Source organism: Colias philodice, chromosome 11 (genome assembly GCF_061535455.1).
Source record: "Colias philodice isolate Cphi_HAF_F1 chromosome 11, ilColPhil1 Martin Lab GWU primary, whole genome shotgun sequence".
Taxonomy (NCBI): Eukaryota; Metazoa; Arthropoda; class Insecta; order Lepidoptera; family Pieridae; genus Colias; species Colias philodice.
In genome coordinates, this window is record NC_143096.1 from 11,166,390 (window position 1) to 11,189,657 (window position 23,268).

General features: G+C 31.4%; 1 long non-coding RNA gene across 4 annotated transcripts; it reads left to right on the forward strand.

The window, feature by feature from the left end:
• The first annotated feature begins 2,758 nt into the window (after positions 1-2,758).
• LOC149484886 (uncharacterized) lies at positions 2,759-20,896 on the forward strand. Of its 4 annotated transcripts, XR_016316312.1 has the most exons (6): positions 2,814-2,841; positions 3,116-3,214; positions 19,358-19,419; positions 19,636-19,787; positions 20,073-20,216; positions 20,630-20,896. It is a non-coding gene; the product is annotated as an uncharacterized LOC149484886 (long non-coding RNA). The 4 variants fall into 4 exon arrangements; XR_016316311.1 differs by having other exon boundaries at positions 2,759-2,841; positions 19,636-20,216; XR_016316314.1 differs by lacking the exons at positions 2,814-2,841; positions 3,116-3,214 and adding an exon at positions 3,718-3,733 and having other exon boundaries at positions 19,636-20,216.
• Positions 20,897-23,268: the final 2,372 nt, after the last annotated feature.

Below are 23,268 nucleotides of genomic sequence, written 5' to 3' on the forward strand. Positions count from 1 at the left end.
TCATTAAACATGTAAGAATAGTAATAACTAATAAGTATTTATTTATAATGATTTTTTATTTCATTTAGCTTTTACCAATGTTGTACCTAATAAAAATTAAGTCTGAATAAAATGTACCTACCTACCCTCTTCAAATATTTATATGATTTCAAATCAAATTGGATTAATAAAAATTAATAATCAACAAGCATTCAATGAGAATTTTATAAATCAATATGTACTTACTTTAAAATATGCAATATGTAAAGTTATCTAACATTAAAATATATTTTAAAAAATTGTATGAAAGCAATTTAAATTATTTGTATAGCAATATATCTAAATCATTTGTTTCTACTTTATGAATATTATTACTAATAAGAGACACTTGATGAATAAGAAAATGAAACACATTAAAAAGTTTCCATTATAATATATTTACACTGAAAACATAATATCTAAACCACAATATTTATTTAATTTAATTATTATATGACTTTGTGTAGACTGTAGGTATAGGTACCATGTTTAAATCAATATTTTAATGATACAGTAACTTTTATTTCATATTTTTGTCAAGACTTTTGCAGGAATCCCAAGTTAAGTACCTATGTTGTTTTTGAAACATATTTTTTGGATAGATAGGTATATATATTAAATTTATGATGTTTGGTGAATTAAAATTGATAAAGAGTACGGCCACATTACTATACTCGGTTCCTTTTTTCTTATAGCAAACAATGCTGTTTAAAATGTAGACGGCTTATTTGCTTTATATTATAGTAAAAGAACTAAGAAGTATAAAATGTACAGTAACAATAGCTATCAAGTTTTCAGAGACATCATGGTTATTCAAATTGAAATTTATACACTATTTTTTCATCTATATAATACCATCAATACCATCAATGGTTCAATCAGTCTATGTTATTCAATATTAATAATACAAATAACTTTCTGGAATCTTTTATAAATTTATAATGTGAGCATCTGCAAATCATAAAACATTTCCATTATGTTTGGTAAATTCAACTTTTGTTTTTCTTCATTTTCATATTCTGATCTTATTAGATTTCACTTGTTTTACACTTGACATTGTAGTCTTCTTTCATCACAAAAATATATTATGTTTTAATTCATTGTTAACCATTGTTCGATTTTTATTCAATGACATGAAAACTTCTTATCCACTTCTTTTGGAATGATACATTGGCAAAACATATTTTTGTTATGCATAAATAACACATAATATTTTACATTATACACAAGAAGCCGTTTTCTTATTTGTTTTCGGAAAGTTGTTTGTTGTCATAAAATTATTCATTTGACGTTACAATGATCATTTAAAATTTGACATTAGTATCAATATATGTAGTAAAAAAGTGCATTAACAATTGAAAGACTTTAATTCATTAAATCTTTAAAAGAAATATAATGACGTAAAAATAAAACAGATTTAATGAAATAAAAAATTACGAGCACGTATAACTTTTTTCCAAGTGCATTTAAATTAAAACATTGCTATTATGACCAAAAAATGTATAATGTTGGCAGCATTGGATATATTTTTCTCAAATCAGAATAAAATTTATTAATTTGCAATTTATTTAAGACGATACGTTTTTGTTTACTTTAGAATAATTTTATAAATATTTTAGTTGTGTTTAATAATTATGATAATATTGATTTCTTATTTATGTTTATAAAAAGCATAATTTGACTTTTATATTTGATATTCAAGGTATTCATAGACACAGTCTTCTATAATTATTGTGTAATAATAAAAATAAATTAAACATTAGTTACTTGTTATTATTATATTTTATTAAAAGAAATAATAAATATATTTGTATTTAATATATTCAATAGGTATAGCATATTTTCGAAAAATAATTAAATATGAAAATAATTAAACATAAATTATTAGACTCCTTATGCTACGGCCACACTACCTTATCGTCTACCGGGCTGTTACCGCAATAATTATGGCATTATATTACCGTCTAAATTACTGCATGAACTGATGTGGTTACACTAGAGTTTACCTAGATATGTCGGTAATTATTGGCATTTACCGCAGCAAAAAAAATATTAGTTAATAATTAAAATATAATAGATATGGTTTCTGTAATAATTCATCAAGGATTCTTTCTTTTTCAAAATGATTTTTTCTTTTTCAAATCATCTATTGTACTTGGAAATGATAAATTTTGTTTGATCCGACGCCACGCATCATTGTGTACACTGCGATTTTTATAGTTCTTCTGTCGGGTATCCCAAAGAGAAGAATTCCAAGAATTCCAAAAATTAGCGCCATCGAGCGCTTTTTCATTTGACCACTCCATGTCGGTCGATACGTGCGTCGTCGGTGAGCTCATATTGCACACTGGACAAACGGAAGTGTGGCCGCATACGCAATAATTACCGCGGTTATTTTCTTTGATGTGCGAAAGAATACCGCCGCCGGAGCTATTGCCTACCGTCATTTGTCATATTGATTGGCATTGTAGAATTATGGCCATAAGTCGTGGTTACACTTATGTGTTGTTAAAGTTGTGGCAATAATTATTGGCATATCGCGGTAGTGTGGCCGTAGCATTACTAACAGTTGGATTTTAATATTTAAATACATATTATTGTTTCTAAATTATTTTATTATTATTTTAATATATTTTTTAGATTAGATTACGTATTTTAAATACCTATTTCTTATTAATTAAAATATATTTAAAAAAAAATACATAACTGTGAAATTGTCTATTCCCACTTTTTTCGTAATGTTTGCAATTATTTTTACTTCCGGAATAAAAGACCCCGCGCCCGCGCCAATTCTCTTCCATTAACATTTCGTCTGTTCACAGGGTAAGTCGATTTACATATTTTATTATTAATTAATTATTGGTCTCATATTGTACTTGGAGTGATTAATGATTTGAGTTTTATTGTTGTCTTTCTTTATACATTTTTCTTACTAACAATTAAATTTGTTACTTTAGGTAATTATTATAAAATATAAAAAGACTTCATTTCAATTCATGACGATTTATTCTTTTGTTTTTTTCAATGGTTTAATAAAAACAAGTGATGTCTGATTTTTAATGCTTTGTTTTTTTAAATAGTCATTTATCGTTTTCAGTAACTTCGAGATTCTACGTGACTTCGTGCCTCAACATGTTCCAAGCATCATCTAGCAACAATGGCGGCAACGCAGCGGCTATGGCGTGCATCGCTACCGGTAAGCTTTATTCAATTTATTAGGTTTAAAGTCAATTAATATGCCTACATATATATTTTCATAAGGCTCTGTTAGGTAGGTAATCAATCACTTTTATCTTTTTTTGTGCAAATTGAAATGTTCTGAATAAGTTGATACTTACCTACTTTTAATGCTTAATAACAAAGATTTTTTTTATAAAATTGGTATCTGATGTTTAACATCTTAATACCTACGTAATTACCGTTGTTGTCATGTGTGTCTATGTACTTACCTTATAGGTTACAGAATAAAGTCATTTTCTTTAACATAAAATAGAATAGAAGATAGTATTTTAAAATATATAATAATAAGTATAAATGTAGTAGGTAATAAGTCGGTAATATATTTTTTTCCTAATTTGTTGTACTTAAATCGAAATGCGCGGGAATCACGAACCGGCAACGCGCGCGACGAGCGGGCGCGCCGCGCGCCGCGGACGGCGTCGGTCGCCATTTTGTGTGATAGATATATTTATTATAAAAATAAATTAGATATTAGGTACTTAATTCATTAAAAATTGTAAATATCCTTAAAAAGTAAAAATATTATTAATTATTATAAATCATGAAATTGTCTCTGATCATTCAAACACATGTTAGGTATATCAATGTTCTGTATTTTAATTTTTAACGTATGTTATAAGGATACATACCTACCTATTTTCTTTTCAATGAAAGCTTTCTGCCAGTGAGTAGTTAAAATTGGTCCACCGCTTTAAAAATTTGTATGTAATTGAACGTATATTATATATTTTATTTTATATTTATTTATTTTTAACTTATCTGTGGGTATAGATAAAGTATTGATATTTTCGGTTTAATTTCAATTAATTATTCACATTCTTCACATTATGTAGCGAAGTTAATTAATTGAATAAGTAAGTAAATGTCAGAAAAAAGTTATTGTGGGTTATCCATAAGAGATAGACATAATATACATATTATATATAACCATCACGGACTTTTCTATAGACCTTTTCAATGTTTACAATACTTAGTATATTATTTTGATAAAACTCGTAGGGTTCAGCCTGCGTTTGCAATTTAATCCATCAGTCCTCGGAATCACAGACACAATAGAAAATCTATTGTGTCGCGCCCCGATCGGGGCTTACGGTGGTCAATGGGTTAAGCGGAAAAAATGCGTTTGATAAAATTATTTGCGACATCACATTAGAAACCTCAAAAATAACAGTACTTCTCCACTATTTAATGGATGTTATTATACACATAAACCTTCCTCTTAAATCACTCTTATCTACCTATAAAAAAAAACCGCATCAAAATCCGTTGCGTAGTTTCAAAGATTTAAGCATACAAAGGGACATAAGGAAATAGGGACAGAGAAAGCGACTTTGTTTAATACTATGTAGTGATAGTGATGTAGGTAGGTACTTACTTTCAACATTAAAGCGAGATTTATAAACCAGGTTTTAGAATTACATAGGAGACGGAAGGACGACTGAGTTGTATCATATACCTACTAGAGTCTAGAATTTTACTTGATAGGTAATGAGATTAATTTTAATTTGATATTACAAATATATAAGTTATATGTATACCTATACATGATTTAATAATTGCCAATAACAGTATGTAAACTATTTCCATAAAATAATAACATTCCATCATATTACGTAAGTACATAGTTTTGATAGGATTAAAATTAACATGATAAATAATTCTAGATATGTTTGATTATACGAGTATAATATTATACTGAAACGTAGATCGTCACGAATATTTTTTTTATAGATTGCGGGGTAAGGTAGAATGACGCCACATTTTCTATTCGTATTTCGTAACGAGCTTAGTATTTTTTTTAGAGTAGTTTCGACTCCTTTTTCATCTTGGATCTCATTCTCAACCCATATCTAATCGATTTAATATTTTTGTGTTACGAAATTTTAGAAATGAAGTAGTGATTTCACTAGGGATACTTTCTTTAACATATTTCATACGGATTTGTATTTTATAATCATAGGTACCTACAACGCATTATTCTTTGTTTGGGACATTTCAATTTGCTTAACAAATTATAAATAAATTGTGCGGCATTATATAAATATTATGTTACTTCTGACCTGATAAAATCTCATTCTGTTTTTATTATTATTTTAATCGGTCAAATTATTATTAAAGGGTCAACGCATCAAGCCGATCCCCGGTTTAAGGGTAACAACGCACAATGTGTCGCGATGGCAACATGCGCGGCTGTTTACTCTTCTATTCTAAATAGAGCCGTATTTTCTCAGGAAAATATTGACACTATTTTAGAATTTGGTGACATGTTATACATTCAAGTAAGACCACTTGGGGTTGCGCATAATCATCCTCATTTATATCCTGAAGAATTGCCTTCTGATATACGTGTAGGGACCTATTTGGCTAATATTAAATCGATGGCAGACAACGATAGTTGGATCGACAACGGACTGTTTCCCACATGTGACAGCGACATAGCCACTTACACTTTACAATTAAAATTAATCCTAAAAAATAAAATATTTCACACTGCACATAACGACTCCACACATAGCTACCTTTTCACCGGCGCTAATAATACGATATCTTTTTGGAGGTCAAATAATTCATATTTTATTTTTAATAGCCATAAAGTAGACGCGAATAATAAATACGTCCATAACTCGCATTCGGTAGGAGCCGCACGTCTCTTTCAGTGCAACAATTTAGATACTCTTGCAAAGTTTTTGTTTTGGAATCCGGCGTTTGGTAGTCAATATCAAATTCATAAAATAATTTTAAATAATTTTCATAGTGTAAATATTATTAATGAATTAGTTAGTGTAGACAACCAATTAGTTAATGTAGACGACCAATTAGTTATTGTAGACGACCCTAAATTGTCTAATTTAAAACCGATAGTTTTAGTTAATAAAGGTATACCCCCAAAATATGACCCTAAATTAAATTCCCTAAAACCAAAAGTTTTAATTCAAAATATTCGCGACCCTAAATTAACAACACTGACACCCGTTGTCTGCATAACAAAATTACCCGACGTTAGGATTGTAGGTAAAAATACTAAAAAACGCGGTAGACCGGTTAAATATAATAAATCTAAAGCACACAAACAAAACAATATAAACGAAGATTCGGATAGTTCATCAGTAAAATCAGTAGAAGTAGGACGTAAGAGGGGACGACCAGGTAGGCGATCTATAGATGCAGATTCTCATTTAAAAGCGGTCATAAAATATAATAAAAATCATCCCGAGGTTAATAGGCAGGCAGTTCAGAAGTATAACGAGATCAATCCCGAGGTTCATAGGCAGGCCAGTCAGAAGTTTAGTCAAAGTAATCCAGAAGTTAATAGGCAAGCGGTAGATAAGTACAATAAAATTAATCGAAATCTAGACGTTGAATTACGGAATTCAAACAATTTAATAGGTACAAAGAGTGGCGACGGCTTAACTATCGTCAAATTGTTTAGTTTTAAAAACATTTCATTATTAGATAGGGAAGCGTTTTTGTGTAGGCACTGTAATGCTAGATTGTTCTTTGAGGAAAAGAATCGTATCAAGTGGTGCTGTGGGGCTGGCGCTTATAACGTTCAAAATTTCCCGCCTTTAAATGAACCATTTTATAGCTTTCCTTCTTTTTTGCATAAGCCTAGGGCTTATAATAATTTATTTGCTTTTAGTGCTTTAGGCGTTTCACACGGATTTCAACATCCGACAACGGGGGTATCATTTTTAAAAATTCAAGGGAGGGTTTATCACAGAGTTTTCGATCTTGCGTACTCAGAAACTACTAACCCGGCTGGACTTTACATCTATGATAACAGTGAGCGAGAGAGCCTCGCTACAAATTTAAATTTAGATTTAACTGTCATTCGATCGATTACAAATTTCTTGCATAATCACAACCCTTATATAGAGTGCTTCAAGCGGCTGAGCCAAGAACCATCCGACCACGCACACCTCATTTTTGAGCACACCACACGACGCACACATGGCAACATTCTCGGTGATATGCCTTTAGGCAACGAGATTGCTGCCATTATAAGCAATGAGCAGGAACGTTACATTCCTCGCGCCATTGCAATCTGGAAAATTGGAGACAAAAAGCCTCACACAGTAGATATAATGCACCCCCTATATGAAACTTTTCAATATCCATTATTGTATCCGCACGGTAACCCTGGATGGTTTCCTAACAAAACGGACAATAATGGAGCAAAACTAACCCAGAACAAATATGTAAGATGTCTCCTTCTGAGCGAACCCCGTTTCAACGATTTTAATCGTTTGTCTGAAGAGTGGTTAGTTGATATGCAATGTAGGATTTTAGAAGAAAGACTTCGTTACCTGTATAACATCCAAAAAGGTAACACGGATAATGCTCTCCGTTCCGCTCCATTAAGAGAAGTAGAGTCAGTTTTACAGCAGATAAGTGTAGATGAGACTATTCGAGGAGAGGGTGGGGTTGTGCCTGGTAGAGTCTATTTGCCAAGTAGTTACACGGGGGGGCCTAGATATATGAAGCAAAAGTATATGGATGCTATGGCAGTAGTTAACAGATTAGGATTGCCATCTTTTCTTTTAACTTTAACTTGCAATCCCAAATGGCCTGAAATACAAAATTCAACAACAGGTCATCATAATACGCCATCAATTTGTGCTAGAGTTTTTAACATTAAATTGCAACAACTTTTGAGGGATCTACGCACAGGGGTTTGGTTTGGTAAAATTGTTTATATTTTATATGTAATAGAGTTCCAAAAACGGGGATTACCACACGCTCATATCTGTTTTGCAGTCGAGGGTGGTGGCCCCGTTCACGGTACTGATGTGGATAAATTTATTAGAGCAGATATTCCTGACGCTTCAGAAGTTGATGGAAAATTAAGAAAAGCTGTTTTAGATTACATGGTACATGGTCCATGCGGTCCGCCGCATAGGACAGATTTAAAATGTTGGGATAGTGAAAAAAAAAAATGTACAAGCTATTTCCCAAAACCAGAGACAGAAGTCACATATTGTAATGATAAAGGGTTTATTAACTTAAAGCGTAACAGTAAGAATACAGCCACTATTAAATACAGAGGGAGGGATGTAGAAATTAGTGATTTGTGGATAGTACCATACAACGCTGCACTTCTTCTTAGATATGATTGCCATTTAAATTTAGAATCAGTGTCCACTCGAACAGTCATTAAATATCTCTTTAAATATATGACCAAAGGTCCAGACGAGGCTCGAGTCGCCATTGTTCCAGATGAACTAAAAAATAACGAAATAGAACAGTACGTCACAAAACGATACATCGGTTCTGGTGAGGCTGCTTGGAGAGTTTTTGAGTTTGACGTCACGGGACGTGAGCCTACTGTAAAGATGTTAGACGTGCATTTAGAAAATCATCAATCAATTTTTTTTAAGGCGGGAAATGAAGCGCGTGCAGTTCAGAATTCGGATTCGGATCTCGTCACGTATTTTAATCGTCCCCTCGGTGAAGAATTCGATAGTTTAACATATTTAGATTTTTACGAGAGGTATATCGTTCATTCCAGCCGCCCCTCAACAAAAAATACAACCATTTATAATATGACCAACGGCAAATTTTTGACGAAAAGACAGAGGGGAGAAATAGTGACGCGTTTATTTTGGGTCGCGCCCAACAGAGGTGAACAATTTTATTTAAGATTACTGTTAGCTTTACACCCCTGCCGTAGTTACAGGGATCTTTATAACTTGGGTGGTCCAAATTGTAACACATTCCAGGAGGCCGCTAAAGCCGTTGGTATCGCCAACGATGAAGCCGAATACGAGATAGCTATGCAGGAAGCTTCATGTTTTTTGACCGGACCACGCCTGCGTAACTTTTTCGTATTATTGGCTGTTAACGGGGTAGCAGTAGCGACACTGTGGGAAAAATTTAAAAATGAGCTAGCTGAAGATATACTTAACCGCGTAAATAACGATCCGGATAGAGCGTACACCCAGGCCTTGGTTCAAATTGACCGTCTATTGCGAAAACATGGTTCGTGTTTGTTAGAGCAAGGTTTGCCTGACGCGCACGATGACACCACCGAACTAGGTCGTGAGAAGGCTCTACACGATGCAGACGGGTTACGCGAATTTGTGGATGTTTGGACGCCCAAGCTGTCTCATGACCAGCGGCAAGTGTTCGAATATGTGCAAAATTTGCTCACTGATCACGGTTTTCGCAATAGTAACGAAAGTGCTATTTATATAGACGGTCCGGCAGGCACTGGTAAAACGTTGCTATTAAATACGATAGCAGCGTACGTGAGGGGCGTACTCAACGGTGTAGTTTTATGCACAGCGAGTTCAGGTATTGCCGCGCAGAACTATGAGGGCGGTATGACTGCGCACAGTATGTTTAAGTATCCGTTAAGCGCTATTGACGATTTAGGCTATTGGTATGTAACAAACGGAACCCAGAGAGCTGAACTCATACTACACTCCGATTTAATCATTTACGACGAAGCGCCGATGGTACACAAGTACCTCATTCATTTGTTAGATAGGTCTTTGCAAGACTTGACAAAGTCTAATAAAAGTTTCGGGGGAAAGGTTATCATTTTTGCCGGAGATTTTCGTCAGATTCCGCCCGTAGTTACGAACGCCAAGTGTCATTCTGATATATTTAATGCGTCAGTTAAATCATCGCCCTTATGGCAGAGTTTAAAGACGTTTTCACTAACTACACCTCAGAGGTGTAGTGAAGATAGTGTTTTTTCCGATTTTTTACTTCAAATAGGTTCAAATAATTTGCCTTTACATTCGGTAAAGGTCGGTAGATCTTGTCAAAATTTAATAGACCTTTCACTTTTATCATTTACTACTGATTTAAATGAGTTAATTAATTTTGTTTTTTCGGATTTCCTTTTAGAAAACGAGCCAGAAGTTTGTATAGGTAGGGCCATTCTTTCCACTCACAATTCAAATATTAGAGAAATAAATAGGACTGTATTAGACCGTTTGCCAGGCGACCTTTTACATTTCTATTCAGTAGATAAAACGGCTACGGATGACACTGACGAATTGTATTTAGGCGTAGACGTGTTGAATAGTATGCACCCTAAAGGTATACCAGAACACGATCTCACTTTAAAAGTAGGATGTATTTGTATAATAATTCGTAACCTTAGTTTTTCAGATCATTTAGTTAATGGTACAAAAGTTATAATCGTAGCGACTTCACCTCGATTAATAACAGTTCGCAAACCGGGAATAGCCGAATTGTTTTTTATACCGCGAATCATGTTTAAAGCCCCCATTGATCATAATAGTCCAATAGAAATGTGTCGATTGCAATTTCCCCTTCAGGTGTGTTATGCAATGACCATTCATAAGAGTCAAGGTCAAACTATTAATAGGGTCGGCATAGATTTAAGATCGGACGTATTTAGTCACGGACAGTTGTACGTGGCATTAGGTCGCGTACGGGATAGGAACGATTTAATGCTTCTTGTACATAGGGAAAAATTAATCAACGGTAAACCTTACGTAAATAACGTCGTCATTCCACAGTTACTTTAGGGATTTCCCACCATGCATTACACTATTCACTTTGCTTGGTAGATTGACGAGTTACACTTGCAAGCATTACACACTCGGCTTCCTGGAATGAAATTGTTCACCTCCGTTCTATATCAGAAATCAATTATTAAAATCAAATCATGTTGCCAACGTTTACATTGTGCGTATTTTTTTATGAACTCTTATCATCACGACGCTAACATTAAAAAACGAATTGATTCTACGTTAAAGTTGAAACACTGTGTAACAAATTATTTGTATTAAAGTAAAATGCGAGAGCGAATGTATAAGTTTGTTATTGGTTTTAAGGTTGTATGCGCATTGTCGAGTATTTATATGTCAGTGGCGGTGACAGTAATTTATAAAATTGACTGAACTTTTCTTATATATAATAATGTTATAATGGATATGTAAAGTCATAGCAGCTGCTTGGTTCATAGGAATTTAAATGGATTTGAATGGACCTTATCGGCTCGGTGACAGGTGGAAATGCGTGTCGAGAGTCCTCTGCAAGGCGGTAGGTCGTGAGTTCCGGAGCCGGCGGCCGGCCGTGGGAGGCGCAGGAGCGACTCTGTCGCAGAGGTGAGTGCGGTGCCCTAAGTCGCTTTGCATTGGCGCTGCGTCGCGCCTGCAGTGATGGCGGTGACTAGATGTAGACAGTGTCGAAACAATAGAATATTACGATTGATAATGCGGGGCGTTTCTCTCAAGTTGTATGTATTAATATTTATATTACATCTCATATAATATGTCATAATTGTGCTAACCTAACCAAAATATTTGCGTATTTGAAAAAAAATGGACAGATCACGGATACACAAAATAAAAACAATTTTATGTTCCTATAAATAATTGTTATTTATTCTAAGTATCAAATTTGATAAATGTTGAGTGAATGTTATCACTATCATGTAAACAAAATTTAAATGGATATGATTATTAATATTATTTTATTAATATACCGAGAAATATTCACAAAACGAAAGATGTCGTTTACTTTAAAAGTCAAAGCAGTATCATGAAAGGTCGGGAACCTTCAGATGCTGGGAAATGTTACCCAGGCATTTTTTTTTCTTTTTCATATAAATCGCATTTTACTTTTCCAAAAAGCTGGTACATCTCAGTAAAATGAGTTTTCTTTCGATTTCTGTTGCTGCAAAGATTTCGTAGTGGGATTATGTTGTAGGCAATAAAAAGACAAAAAAAGCAAAACAGAATATTGTTCATTGACTATTAAATAAAAATAATCATATTTTTACATTTAAGTTGTGCTTTAAATTCAGTGATTTAACTTTATTTACCATGGTTATTTCCGAGATACCAAATTAGGCTTATTTTTCCGAAATTAACCGAATAGAAATAATATTTATTAACTATCAAATTATGTGGTAATATAAAATGTGCTAACCCTAAGCTTCTTTTGATGCTGAGCAATGTTGTAAAATATAGATCGCTACATTATTAGGTAATTTTGCCCATCATTGTAACTTTTGTTTAAAACAACCTTCAGTGGTAGTTATAATATTTCAAACGTTATTTAATGACATATTATGAGTAAAAGAAACCTGTGTTTTCGCCATCATGCACAAACTATCAACTTGAATTTTCACCATTTTTTTTTTCCGCGAAATGACACATGATATTCAATGAGTTACAACAAGTTGCTGATTTAAATTAGCGACACACACACTAGGCAGTGTTGACAGACAAATTAACCAACTATTTTACACCAAATACTTTGAATGTTGCCAAAGTATGAAGGTATTTTAACAATTTAAAAATTTGCATGAAGTGTTCTTCAAAGCAAAGCTGATGACCCATTGTACGCCAATGATCAAATTTTCAGTACCCAACCACTATATTAATTTACCTATGAATATTTTTTTAGTATTATTATTTATCAAAATACAATCTCGATGCCATAAAGCATTGGTAGCACATCTCGTCTCTCTTTGCTTGAAGTGTTCTTCAAAGCAAAGCTGATGATCCATTGTACGCCAATCATCACATTTTCAGTACCCAATCACTTTATTAATTTATCTATGAATATTTTATTAGTATTATTATTTATCAAAATAAAACTCGATGCCATAAAGCATTGGTATCACATCTCGTCTCTCTTTGCTTGAAGTGTTCTTCAAAGCAAAGCTGATGACCCATTGTACGCCAATCATCACATTTTCAGTACCCAACCACTATATTAATTTACCTATGAATATTTTTTTTAGTATTAATTTATTATTTATCAAAATACAAACTCGATACCATAAAGCATTGGTAGCACATCTTGTCTCTCTTTGCTTGAAGTGTTCTTCAAAGCAAAGCTGATGACCCATTGTACGCCAATCATCACATTTTCAGTACCCAATCACTTTATTAATTTATCTATGAATATTTTATTAGTATTATTATTTATCAAAATACAAACTCGATGCCATAAAGCATTGGTAGCACATCTTGTCTCTCTTTGCTTGAAGTGTTCTTCAAAGCAAAGCTGATGACCCATTGTACGCCAATCATCACATTTTCAGTACCCAATCACTTTATTAATTTATCTATGAATATTTTATTCGTATTATTATATATCAAACTACAAACTCGATGCCATAAAGCATTGGTATCACATCTCGTCTCTCTTTGCTTGAAGTGTTCTTCAAAGCAAAGCTGATGACCCATTGTACGCCAATCATCACATTTTCAGTACCCAACCACTATATTAATTTACCTATGAATATTTTTTTTAGTATTAATTTATTATTTATCAAAATACAAACTCGATACCATAAAGCATTGGTAGCACATCTTGTCTCTCTTTGCTTGAAGTGTTCTTCAAAGCAAAGCTGATGACCCATTGTACGCCAATCATCACATTTTCAGTACCCAACTACTTTATTAATTTATCTATGAATATTTTATTAGTATTAATTTATTATTTATCTACTGAATGAACTATATACTGAAGCCCTATGCTTCTTGAGGAGATAAAGGAACAATCATCAACATTATTTTATTATAAGTATCGAAATATAAACTTAGCACCATAAAACATAAGAGGTACATCTTGTCTCCTCTTTTCTATTCAAAGCAAAGCTTATGATTGGGTATAATAATATACAACATTTTCAGTACTTAAATTGTAAATTATACCCGAATCCTCATAAATTGAAACTTTGATTACAGATTATATATTATAATAATCACACCTGCGCAAAGCATGCATATGCATTTACGAGTATTTTATATAAAAAATATTTTAACAAGAATATGGTTATTCATCACATCGAATAAATTCAAGCGTTTGTTACTAACGTAAATAAAATAAAGGGTGGCAGTTTCACTTCTTAGATTATTTCGTATGTCTTTAATTTGCATAAATTAAAATGTATTTTTAAGGATTCTATTTAAAACGGCAAATTGTTTAATAGCTACCAAAAAAAATACATAAAAAATATCAGAAAAAAGAAATATACAAAAAAAACACACACAAAAAAGAACAAAAACAAAAAAAAATCAGAAAAAAAAGTATACAAAAAAGACAAAAAAAAAAAACACAAAAAAGAACAAAAAAAAACGAAAAATAATAATGATAGAACATCAAGAATATATTTGCCGCATCAACGAAACAAGAAACAAATACTGGAATTACATACGTTATCTAATTAAAATAGCCATTTTACTATTATAGAAAGCAATGAAAACATTGGTCAGACGCAATAGCCAAACAAACATGAGTGACATGATGACTTTTTCTCACTCCAAAAATGTCTCGAAGCTGACAAAAGAAATTTTCTGTTCACCAAAGGAAACGTCGTAAGTGGACAAAATCCTTGATAAAAGCCATTGTAATCAAAACATAAGAAAATTGACTATCACAGTGAAAGTTCACGGTAAATATAATATATTATGTAATTAAAAAAAATGGCATTATGATCCAGTTGCCGTCGTATGTGAGGTCACAAAGTTTTGGAACTAAACTGAAGTGCAAATTATAACCGAACGAACATGAAACTAAAATCCTAATATTAACAACATCAAATACAACACTGAAGGCTATGCTTTTATGATTGATTTGTATGATAATATTTTCTGAAACGACATCCAAACAAGAACATGAATTCTATCCGGTTGCTGATCGCACTCGCTGGGCTTCCCAAAAGGGTCTCACCCGGTGGGGTTGATCGCACGGATCCTGCAAGCGAGTGGAGTTAATGAATTTTAATTTACATAAAAATACTTGACTGTATTCAGTATTGAAGTATGCTGGAATAGTTCGATATATATGTGAATAGCGTATATTTAGTAATTCCAGTATTTTGAATCACCTCAATCAAGCAAGATCAAGATTTATTTTATAATTAAGTATAAAAAAATGTATTCGTATAAATTTATTCTTTTATCTCGTTTTAAATGAAACTAAAGTTTAAAACAAATGTTGGTTGTCGATTATTATGTACTTATGAAAAAAAATATATTAACATACACGTTACGTTGTCAACAGTTATTTTAAAATAAATTAAAGTTATAATATTGTAATTCGTATTGCAAAAATAAAAACTTTCTTCCTTACTTTTACTCTGCCTTCTCTTCTTCGAGAGAAACTTTATTGAATTAAAGTATCAGGCAACTCTTCTATTTTTTCGCTATACCTTCTTATGTAACTCGCCCTTTTCGTTTCGTGTTATTTAATTACACCACTGTGCCTATTCTTCTTTCTCTTCTTTATATCTTCTCTAAATTCTTCTTAATACGTTATAGTTTATACTTTATACCTATAGGTATGTAATTTAAAAAAAGTCTACGTTAACCTGTAATATTAAGAACTCATTGTATATAAAGTACATACTATCATTATGTAAAATACATTTTATCTTAATGTACCTAATGTTGGAATACAGCTGGTCGACTGGTTATTTATTTTGTAATTTGAAACATTTCATTGCTTGCTTGCTTAAAATAATTAAAGTGACTATGTAGTAAGTACGGTTATCGTACAAACTCCAAACCTAAATCGAGAACTGAAGAATTGTTATACTAAGTACAATCAATTGCTTTTTTCACATGCATATAATATATCTATAAAATATAATTTTAGTTTTTATTAGATACATAAGTAGAACATTTATGTTTACGTATCACCTATAAGTTTTTGTTATTTACAATATTTTATTAAGACAATGTAAAATGTATGAAATACTCTAAGAGTTGAAAACATCTTTTGTTAGTATGATAACCATATTCTTGAATATTTTCCAACGCAAAAAAAAAAACTACATTATCAAAAACAATTAATCAATATCATAATTACTTCGAAAATGCATAGTGTCTTATTGTGATTTTTTTACCAAGGATATCTTTGCCCGAAGATCAATTCATAAGTCAATTTTTAAATTGCAAAAATACCTTCATACTTTGGCAACATTCAAAGTATTTGGTGTAAAATAGTTGGTTAATTTGTCTGTCAACACTGCCTATTGTGTGTGTCGCTAATTTAAATCAGCAACTTGTTGTAACTCATTGAATATCATGTGTCATTTCGCGGGAAAAAAAAAATGGTGAAAATTCAAGTTGATAGTTTGTGCATGATGGCGAAAACACAGGTTTCTTTTACTCATAATATGTCATTAAATAACGTTTGAAATATTATAACTACCACTGAAGGTTGTTTTAAACAAAAGTTACAATGATGGGCAAAATTACCTAATAATGTAGCGATCTATATTTTACAACATTGATCAGCATCAAAAGAAGCTTAGGGTTAGCACATTTTATATTACCACATAATTTGATAGTTAATAAATATTATTTCTATTCGGTTAATTTCGGAAAAATAAGCCTAATTTGGTATCTCGGAAATAACCATGGTAAATAAAGTTAAATCACTGAATTTTAAGCACAACTTAAATGTAAAAATATAATTATTTTTATTTAATAGTTAATGAACGATATTCTGTTTTGTTTTTTTTGTCTTTTTATTGCCTACAACATAATCCCACTACGAAATCTTTGCAGCAAAAGAAATCGAAAGAATGCTCATTTTACTGAGATGTACCAGCTTTTTGGAAAAGTAAAATGCGATTTATATGAAAAAGAGAAAAAAAAATGCCTGGGTAACATTTCCCAGCCTCTGAAGGTTCCCGACCTTTCATGATACTGCTTTGACTTTTAAAGTAAACGACATCTTTCGTTTTGTGAATATACCACGGTATATTAATAAAATAATATTAATAAACATGTCCATTTAAATTTTGTTTACATGATAGTGATAACATTCACTCAACAATTACGTTTTACATCTCACTACGACAACATATTGGCTGCATCATATCGATCGCTTGGCTTCATCCTACGGTGCTCCAAAGAATTCAAGGATCCTAAAACAGCGCTTGTACTTTACAACAACTTCGTTCGTAGTCGTCTGGAGTATTGTTGTACAGTCTGGAACCCATCTTATCAAACGCATATAAATCGGATCGAGCGTTTACAAAAATTACTGGTCCGTTGACTAGCATTCAGAACTGGAATTGGTAAAACCTGCACAAGTTATCTGGACAGACTCAATAAGATAGAGAAGATAATATCAAGATGTTGAGCTTAAAAACTCGACGTACAATGTTAGATATATTTTTCTTATATAAATAATAAAATAATTAATAATAGTATTGATTCTTCTGAATTATTGGGCAGAATATGTATTAATGTCCCCGCCAGGATCCCTCGATATCCCTGCGCTATACTCAGAACTCCTCCATTTCGAACAAACTTAGGGAAGCATTCCCCAATAGTTAGACTTACCCATGAGTACAACGTTGTTGCAGCAAAGTCGCGTGAAATTGATATATTTCACAATTCACTTGCGGTATTCAAGCGTATTCTTAATAAAACATGTCGATAAGTACCATACTATTAACAATAAATAAAGTGTAAATATGTAATAATAATAATAGTAGTCAACATTAGTTTTTTAATTAGTAATTAGTAATATTAGTAAAAACGATATTATTGCAAATTTGTTTTGGATCTACTTTGGTAAATTATTACATATTTGTTTTTTTGTATTTCCTGCATCAGAAATTGTATTTCATTTTTTCATTAAAATAACATGATATTGTTATCCGTTTTAAATATATGATTGTTGTAATTTCCTATAAGTAAAGAAACATATACCTACTTATTGTTATTATACGATAAGCTATTTTAGTATTAAGAGTTTATAAATTATGTTTTCTTTGTTGGAAATTCTTAATAAAAATAAAAACATTTATCAAATTTGATATTTATTTTAAATAACAATTATTTATAGGAACATAAAATTGTTTTTATTTTGTGTATCCGTGATCTTTCCATTTTTTTTTCAAATACGCAAATATTTTGGTTAGGTTAGCACAATTATGACATATTATAATATGAGATGTAATATAAATATTAATACATATAACTTGAGAGAAACGCCCCGCATTATCAATCGTAATATTCTATTGTTTCGACACTGTCTACATCTAGCCACCGCCATCACTGCAGGCGCGACGCAGCGCCAATGCAAAGCGACTTAGGGCACCGCACTCACCTCTGCGACAGAGCCGCTCCTGCGCCCGCCGCGGCGCGCGCCGGCCCGGCCACGTCTCGCCGCCAAGCGAGGCCGCTCGCGCGCAGCTCCGCCCGACACCGGCCCGGTACCGTCCGCGGATCCATTCCTTCCGTTGGACTAAAAGCGCCCGCTATCGTCTTTCATGATCCATCGTTATTCTATATTCGAAGGGCTATCATTTCATTTTTATAAATTGCATCACGTCCGACGTATATTTACAGTACAACGCGCTACATCATTACTTCTAATATCGTACTTTTACATTCGCTGAGCGCATTTTACAGTAATATTTAAATATTTTGTCTCGCTATGCTTCAATTTTCTATGTAGATCAATCAATTTTGTTTTTTAACATAAACTTACATGCACAACACAAACTATATTTTTGTGTACATAAAATCAATTAAGTTTAGTTTATAGGTATATAGACTAGAGTAAACTAGAGTAAATTAATTTAGATCGTGTAAATTATTGATGTAGAATGTAGATATTTTATTCATACATTTTATTTACGTGTATAGGTATACAAGTATGTATTTTTGATAGAATCATGGTTATATTTATTTAATTTTATTTTATTACACGCATAACGCTTTACTTAAACACGTGTCAATCATATACACACTTTACATTTTTTATTTCTTTTATAGTTAAGTATAATAGTAGTAATTAGTGTATATCGAGTACTTAGACGGTAGTTAGGTAACTCCGCCTGTGTTTGAGGGTGAATAGAATAAATTTTATGAGATTATTTTATTCTACCTCATCGCAGCCAGTCCCAAGCCTGGATAAAGGAGGAGGTGGTAGTTTTGCATTAATACAGAAAGTTTCAGATATAATTTGCTCAGTATGATGTGAAACACCTCGCTGCCAGTCAAAAAAATTGAAAACAGTGTTCCTTTTTGCGGATATTTGTCATAGGTTTATATTATCTTTTATAATCTTCTTATTATCTTTCTAAATTTATGATACAACTTATATAATATTTCATATATTTCATATTTTCCAGATCGCAGAAGACGGACAAACAACACAAAAGAATAGGTTTAATATGACAACATTAAATCACAAGTTAAGTATATTATATTTGTTTGGCATAATTCCCTGTTTGTCTAAAAAGGAGCATTAAAAAAACATAATATCTTGATTAAGTTTAGATAACAAAAGTATGGATGCAAAACTCTCAATAAATTTAAAAAAAGTGTATTAAAACGTTTAAAATTATTGCCAGTGATAAAAAATGAGGATAATCAAATATTTTATAAATGTGTTTTTTTTTTTTTTCAGAAACGCCACAATTGATTCCCAGTAGAAATAGGAAAATATAAAAGACCAGTTTCATCCATAGGAAGAAAGATACTACTTATTTTACCAATAAAAGGACTTGAGGGCAAAATATTTTACATTACATATAAAGTTTTGATGAGAAAAAATATCAAGTTAAGTACATAATATATTTATTGACCTAATTCCTGTTTGTGAAACATTTAAACTGCATAAATGTAATAAATAACACATCATGATTAAATTTACATTTTAATCGACTTCGAAATTGGACTTATTCTCTTTTTCGCGTTGTTACATCATAATTTTTCACTGAGAAAACCGATTTTGAGAATTCTTTTTTTTTTATTTGAAAGCTGCCTGCAATGTGGTGGTCCCAATTATTTGATTTAGTTTTGACAAATTGAAGGTTTTCATTAAATGTGGATTTTTTTTTTCAGAAATGCCATAAATTACTCTATAACATAAAGACAGTTTCATCAGGAGGAGGAATGACACAACCAATAAAAGGAATAATTGAAGTCAAAATATTGTACATATATAAAACAGGCTTTGTATCAGTACAAAATGGAATCACCAGTTAAGTATGTTAATTATATTTTTGGCCTAATTTTTGTTTATGAAACGATCAAACTACATAAAGTACCTATTGATCAAAAATAGTTTCCTCAATGCAACCTCTGTTACTATTAGAACAAAATATATTTTTTTATAAATTTATACTATTAACTATATTTGTTGTTAAAATACATTAAAATCTTTAATTTCTAACTATAAAACTCTCGTCACAAACAATAAGTTTTATAATAAACATCGCTGTTAAAAACCAAAGTTGTGACTTTCAAGAATTCATATATATATATATATATATCTATTCATAAATTGAATTTCAATCTAATCTTTATTATGGACTATTCTTGATTTTTGATTGATACTCATACTCATGCATGTGAAAAAGGATAACAAAAATATGTATTCATATTTTAAACAATTTCAGCCAGACGCGCCAGGTGCTCAAAGCAGCGTCACTAAGAAGAAACACGTGAAAGCACGAAACAGACCACCATCGTGCTCCGTGGCTTTATCCGCATTGTTACGCTCCTTATTGGTCTTAGCAAGATGTTATATTATATGTTTAGCCTTTAATATGTTGATCCGACCTGTTTTTATAATATTTATTCAAAATTTTAAGTTTATCCATGCACTACTGTTTACGTCTAGCCCGGGGTAGCATATTTTTTGCTTCGATTATTATTTTGTAAATCGCACCCAAAAAATATTCAAGTGTATTTTCCTACGTTTTTTTTATGTATAGATTTTATTTAAATTGTATGAAAAAATGTATTACTGTTACCATTAGTTGAATAATATAGTCATGTTAATAAAACCATTTTAGTTTCAATTATTGTTGTTTTATTCGCAATTCAAAAATAATTATTATTATTGATTTTATGAAACTATATTTTGATATAATATGTAAATAATCTATGAAGATAGCTGTTTTATTATTGAAATAATTAAAGTTTTGATTAGATAAATTGCCTATCATCTACTACACAAGACAATGTTTAGTACTTATTACCTACTTAAAATTAGCTTTTTCTTATGCCATTTACTTAATGATCTAAGTATGCCATAGAAACACATAGAAATGAACTACTAAAATCATTATTCACATGTTCGATTCAATAAACAGTGTATGAAGAACTTAACAAATTAATCATTGCAAACCGACAGATGGAACTGATATAAATAACTATATTTTTATTTTTTTATAATAAACTTCGGTATATCTTCCTAACACCTAATTCAGTATGTACATAAATTATTAAAAAAGGCACTACGAGGATTATAAAATGATAGAATTAAAAAACACTGATAAATGATAGAACATAGGGTAAAAGTGGGATAGATGCCGCACTAGGATAGATGCCCCATTTTCAAAAAACCTCACTTCCCAGAGTCCTGACTACGAATTAATGATTTAAATAGGAGCTCCTATCACCCCGCACCTCGTGTACGCATGAGCTGTTGTTTGGTGAAGACGTGTTTCGCTAGTGCGTGTTATAATATCGGCGGCGAACTTCACGAACACGTTAAAATTTAAAAAGGTTGATATTTGCCTTTGCATAACTTTATAAGTATTAATAAATTTCACTATATTTCTTATTATGTCTATACACTGGTTTATTAAGTACAAATCTAAGTGAAAATAGTGGCTCTTTTGTTTTTATTTAATAAAAAAACTACTGGGGCAGCTATCCTTATCAAAAAGGATAGTTGCCCCTTTTTTTTCGAGGGATAGATGCCCTTAGGGGCCTCTAAGGGCATCTATCCCTCAATACATATGTACATGTTAGTATCGATAATCACAGGTACTGTTTATATTTTTACCTGAATGCGTCAGAGGTTTTCTCTATGTTAACCGATTTTACTCGTTTAATTTGCTTTTTTTTTGTTATGTTTACTTACTTATTAATGATCTGCCCTTATACTGATTGTAGGAGAACCACGCCACGAAAATACAAAAGAAAAGAAGGAGTGCGAGCGCAAGTATATTCTTGGACAACAGAACAACTATGTGAACTTGACATTTGCTGGTTTATCATATTAATTTTATTAGATTTCGCGTTTATAGAGTATGTCAGGCATCTATCCCACTCTGCAGGCATCTATCCTCCTTAGTATTTTCATGGTGGGGCAACTATCCAACTAGGTAGGCATCTATCCTCAAAAAAGGTGTTCTACAAAAATATTTATTACACATTATCTATAAATGATAGGATTAAAAATATATATAGTAATTCAAAACAGATAATTAACCTAGCTATATTCATACAAAGTGTTCGTATAAGATTCATGTTTTTTAAATTATGAGGCTATTTCAAAAAGTGGGGCATCTATCCCACTTTTACCCTACAATATAACACTGATGAATGATATTGACAAATGAAAATTTTAAGAATTTTAACTAACTAAGTAATATTAATGGTCCTAACTACTATTTAAATTATTGGCTTGCAGCTAAATTACTAAAATACCTAAGGGACTAGAAATATTGAGAATACAACTTCAATTAAAAATAAACAAAGTCAATTTAATGTAACTAGATAAGAAAAAATAACGATAACAAACTATTATTTCGAGGTTTTACATAACGATCTACCTACCTACTTAACATTTAATTTTAATATCAGCTACACTCCACAGGAGTACCTACTTGTTTATATAATTCAGTTTTTTGTTAGTTTTTAAACAAGACAAGAGGTAATCATTATTTGTAGGTATATGAATATGTTCAATGAAATTAAAACACATTATTTAGGTAACTAATTTTGTATTGTATCTTTTAAAAACACGTTCTGCCGAGATCACTTTTTCATTAAATAATTTCAATCTTCTATTTTCATTATTGCTTCTGTTAAAAACAATCACTTTCTATATTATCGAAGTCGTTTCAAAACTGAAAGAGAAATTAGTGATGTTTAAATTTTGTATTATAATGTTTAATATATTTAAAGACTAGGCTGCTCGAAAACTGAACATTGATTTATTTATTTTTTCTTATATTTCGCTTTTTTATACTTTTAATTAAATAAGAAAAATAGGGTAGTACATAGTACATATATGATTAAT